The sequence below is a fragment of the Lethenteron reissneri genome, chromosome 15 (assembly GCF_015708825.2).
Source record: "Lethenteron reissneri isolate LAM-NWPU_2019-01 chromosome 15, ASM1570882v1, whole genome shotgun sequence".
Taxonomy (NCBI): Eukaryota; Metazoa; Chordata; class Hyperoartia; order Petromyzontiformes; family Petromyzontidae; genus Lethenteron; species Lethenteron reissneri.
The window spans coordinates 11,142,111-11,147,072 of NC_083793.1; the positions used below are offsets into that span (position 1 = coordinate 11,142,111).

Genomic DNA, 4,962 nt, shown 5'->3' on the forward strand with positions numbered 1-4,962 from the left:
ACGATTTATTTAAATCCTTTATATTAAGTTCACTTGCTTGCTTGCTTTCGACCGTGCAAATCTTTCGGTCGTTTTTTAACCCACTTCCCGTGATCCAATCGAGCAGACATTTTGCACACAGACTCGTTGTGCGTGACAATTTATTTTCGTGAAAAATTTTTCCAAAATTTTCTACTTTTTAGGAAAAAATGTTTTCTTATTTTTGCAATCGCAAACAAAATGGTTTGCGTTTTGACCGGTCGTAACACGATTGCGTTATGTTGTAGTTATATGAGGTATGTTAGCTCTTGTTGTAGTGTGCGGGGGATTAGCCCAGATGGTAGAGCGCTCGCTTAGCATGCGAGAGGTAACGGGATCGATGCCCGTATCCTCCAAAGGCCAATATTTTAAATCCTTTATATTAGAGTTCACTTGCTTGCTTGCGTGCTTGCTTGCTTGCTTACGACCGTGCAAATCTATTCGGTCGTTTTTAACCCACTTCCCGTGATCCAATCGAGCTAGACATTTTGCACACAGACTCGTTGTGCGTGACAATAAATTTTCGTGAAAAAAATCCTAAATTTTACACTGTTTAGGGTAAAAAAAAGTATTTAATTACCAATTGCTTAATCGTGGCAGACAATCATCTGACCCATAGGTGGCAGCCATCTCAAGCCAGAGGACGAGATGACTCGAGCCGCCCGTTTCATGATGACGCAAATGTTGACCAACCACATGGCATGAAATCCCTGCACCCACGCTGTACAATGGAGACTATTTATTTAAATCCTTTATATTAAGTTCACTTGCTTGCTTGCTTTCGACCGTGCAAATCTTTCGGTCGTTTTTTAACCAATTTCCCGTGATCCAATCGAGCTGACATTTTGCACACAGACTCGTTGTGCGTGACAATTTATTTTCGTGAAAATTTTTTTCCAAAATTTTCTACTTTTTAGGAAAACATTTTTTTCTTATTTTTGCCATCGCAAACAAAATGGTTTGCGTTTTGACCGGTCGGTAACACGATTGCGTTATGTTGTTAGTTATATGAGGTATGGTTAGCTCTTGGTGTAGTGTGTGGGGGATTAGCTCAGATGGTAGAGCGCTCGCTTAGCATGCGAGAGGTAACGGGATCGATGCCCGTATCCTCCAAAAGCCAATATTTTTAAATCCTTTATTAAATCCTTTATATTAATTTCACTTGCTTGCTTGCGTGCTTGCTTGCTTGCTTACGACCGTGCAAATCTTTCGGTCGTTTTTTAACCCACTTCCCGTGATCCAATCGAGCTAGACATTTTGCACACAGACTCGTTGTGCGTGACAATTAATTTTCTTGAAAAAAATCCAAAATTTTACACTGTTTAGGGTAAAAAAAAGTATTTAATTACCAATTGCTTAATCGTGGCAGACAATCATCTGACCCATAGGTGGCAGCCATCTCAAGCCAGAGGACGAGATGACTCTAGCCGCCCGTTTCATGATGACGCAAATGTTGACTAACCACATGGCATGAAATCCCTGCCCCCACGCTGTACAATGGAGACTATTTATTTAAATCCTTTATATTAAGTTCACTTGCTTGCTTGCTTACGACCGTGCAAATCTTTCGGTCGTTTTTTAACCCACATCCCGTGATCCAATCGAGCAGACATTTTGCACACAGACTCGTTGTGCGTGACAATAAATTTTCGTGAAAAAAATCCTAAATTTTACACTGTTTAGGGAAAAAAAAATATTTAATTACCAATTGCTTAATGGTGGCAGACAATCATCTGACCCATAGGTGGCAGCCATCTCAAGCCATAGAACGAGAGGACTCTCGCCGCCCGTTTCATGATGACGCAACTGTTGACTAACCACATGGCATGAAATCCCTGCCCCCACGCTGTACAATGGAGACTATTTATTTAAATCCTTTATATTAAGTTCACTTGCTTGCTTGCTTACGACCGTGAAAATCTTTCGGTCGTTTTTTAACCCACTTCCCGTGATCCAATCGAGCTGACATTTTGCACACAGACTCGTTGTGCGTGACAATTTGTTTTCGTGAAATTTTTTTTCCAAAATTTTCCACTTTTTAGGAAAAAATGTTTTTGTTATTTTTGCAATTGCAAACAAAATGGTTTGCATTTTGACCGGTCGGTAACACGATTGCGTTATGTTGTTAGTTATATGAGGTATGGAAAGCTATTGTTGTAGCGTGCGAGGGATTAGCTCAGATGGTAGAGCGCTCGCTTAGCATGCGAGAGGTAACGGGATCGATGCCCGTATCCTCCAAAGGCCAATATTTTTCAATCCTTTATTAAATCCTTTATATTAAGTTCACTTGCTTGCTTGCGTGATTGCTTGCTTGCTTACGACCGTGCAAATCTTTCGGTCGTTTTTTAACCCACTTCCCGTGATCCAATCGAGCTGATATTTTGCACACAGACTCGTTGTGCGTGACAATTAATGTTTGTGAAAAAAATCCAAAATTTTACACTGTTTATGGGAAAAAAAATGTAATTACCAATTGCTTAATCGTGGCAGACAATCATCTGACCCATAGGTGGCAGCCATCTCAAGCCAGAGGACGAGATGACTCGAGCCGCCCGTTTCATGATGACGCAAATGTTGACTAACCACATGGCATGAAATCCCTGCCCCCACGCTGTACAATGGAGACTATTTATTTAAATCCTTTACATTAAGTTCACTTGCTTGCTTGCTTACGACCGTGCAAATCTTTCGGTCGTTTTTTAACCCACTTCCCGTGATCCAATCGAGCTGACATTTTGCACACAGACTCGTTGTGCGTGACAATTTATTTTCGTGAAAAATTTTTTCCAAAATTTTCTACTTTTTAGGAAAAAATGTTTTTTTATTTTTGCAATCGCAAACAAAATGGTTTGCGTTTTGACGGGTCGGTAACACGATTGCGTTATGTTGTTAGTTATATGAGGTATGGTTAGCTCTTGTTGTAGTGTGCGGGGGATTAGCTCAGATGGTAGAGCGCTCGCTTAGCATGCGAGAGGTAACGGGATCGATGCCCGTATCCTCCAAAGGCTAATATTTTTAAATCCTTCATTAAATCCTTTATATTAAGTTCACTTGCTTGCTTGCTTACGACCGTGCAAATTTTTCGGTCGTTTTTTAACCCACTTCCCGTGATCCAAACGAGCTGACATTTTGCACACAGACTCGTTGTGCGTGACAATTAATTTTTGTGAAAAAAAATCCAAAATTTTACACTGTTTAGGGAAAAAAAATGTAATTACCAATTGCTTAATCGTGGCAGACAATCATCTGACCCATAGGTGGCAGCCATCTCAAGCCAGAGGACGAGATGACTCGAGCCGCCCGTTTCATGATGACGCAAATGTTGACCAACCACATGGCATGAAATCCCTGCACCCACGCTGTACAATGGAGACGATTTATTTAAATCCTTTATATTAAGTTCACTTGCTTGCTTGCTTTCGACCGTGCAAATCTTTCGGTCGTTTTTTAACCCACTTCCCGTGATCCAATCGAGCAGACATTTTGCACACAGACTCGTTGTGCGTGACAATTTATTTTCGTGAAAAAATTTTTCCAAAATTTTCTACTTTTTAGGAAAAAATGTTTTTCTTATTTTTGCAATCGCAAACAAAATGGTTTGCGTTTTGACCGGTCCGTAACACGATTGCGTTATGTTGTTAGTTATATGAGGTATGTTTAGCTCTTGTTGTAGTGTGCGGGGGATTAGCCCAGATGGTAGAGCGCTCGCTTAGCATACGAGAGGTAACGGGATCGATGCCCGTATCCTCCAAAGGCCAATATTTTTAAATCCTTTATATTAAGTTCACTTGCTTGCTTGCGTGATTGCTTGCTTGCTTACGACCGTGCAAATCTTTCGGTCGTTTTTTAACCCACTTCCCGTGATCCAATCGAGCTAGACATTTTGCACACAGACTCGTTGTGCGTGACAATAAATTTTCGTGAAAAAAATCCTAAATTTTACACTGTTTAGGGTAAAAAAAAATATTTAATTACCAATTGCTTAATCGTGGCAGACAATCATCTGACCCATAGGTGGCAGCCATCTCAAGCCAGAGGACGAGATGACTCGAGCCGCCCGTTTCATGATGACGCAAATGTTGACCAACCACATGGCATGAAATCCCTGCACCCACGCTGTACAATGGAGACTATTTATTTAAATCCTTTATATTAAGTTCACTTGCTTGCTTGCTTTCGACCGTGCAAATCTTTCGGTCGTTTTTTAACCAATTTCCCGTGATCCAATCGAGCTGACATTTTGCACACAGACTCGTTGTGCGTGACAATTTATTTTCGTGAAAATTTTTTCCAAAATTTTCTACTTTTTAGGAAAACATTTTTTTCTTATTTTTGCCATCGCAAACAAAATGGTTTGCGTTTTGACCGGTCGGTAACACGATTGCGTTATGTTGTTAGTTATATGAGGTATGGTTAGCTCTTGGTGTAGTGTGTGGGGGATTAGCTCAGATGGTAGAGCGCTCGCTTAGCATGCGAGAGGTAACGGGATCGATGCCCGTATCCTCCAAAAGCCAATATTTTTAAATCCTTTATTAAATCCTTTATATTAATTTCACTTGCTTGCTTGCGTGCTTGCTTGCTTGCTTACGACCGTGCAAATCTTTCGGTCGTTTTTTAACCCACTTCCCGTGATCCAATCGAGCTAGACATTTTGCACACAGACTCGTTGTGCGTGACAATTAATTTTCTTGAAAAAAATCCAAAATTTTACACTGTTTAGGGTAAAAAAAAGTATTTAATTACCAATTGCTTAATCGTGGCAGACAATCATCTGACCCATAGGTGGCAGCCATCTCAAGCCAGAGGACGAGATGACTCTAGCCGCCCGTTTCATGATGACGCAAATGTTGACTAACCACATGGCATGAAATCCCTGCCCCCACGCTGTACAATGGAGACTATTTATTTAAATCCTTTATATTAAGTTCACTTGCTTGCTTGCTT

General features: G+C 40.6%; 3 non-coding genes across 3 annotated transcripts; all 3 read left to right on the forward strand.

Annotated features, from left to right (window-relative positions):
* The first annotated feature begins 1,058 nt into the window (after window positions 1-1,058).
* Window positions 1,059-1,131, forward strand: TRNAA-AGC (transfer RNA alanine (anticodon AGC)). The gene has a single exon. It is a non-coding gene; the product is annotated as a tRNA-Ala (tRNA).
* A 1,816-nt stretch (window positions 1,132-2,947) lies between these two features.
* TRNAA-AGC (transfer RNA alanine (anticodon AGC)) lies at window positions 2,948-3,020 on the forward strand. Its single transcript has one exon. It is a non-coding gene; the product is annotated as a tRNA-Ala (tRNA).
* Window positions 3,021-4,452: 1,432 nt separating this feature from the next.
* On the forward strand, window positions 4,453-4,525 carry TRNAA-AGC (transfer RNA alanine (anticodon AGC)). The gene has a single exon. It is a non-coding gene; the product is annotated as a tRNA-Ala (tRNA).
* Window positions 4,526-4,962: the final 437 nt, after the last annotated feature.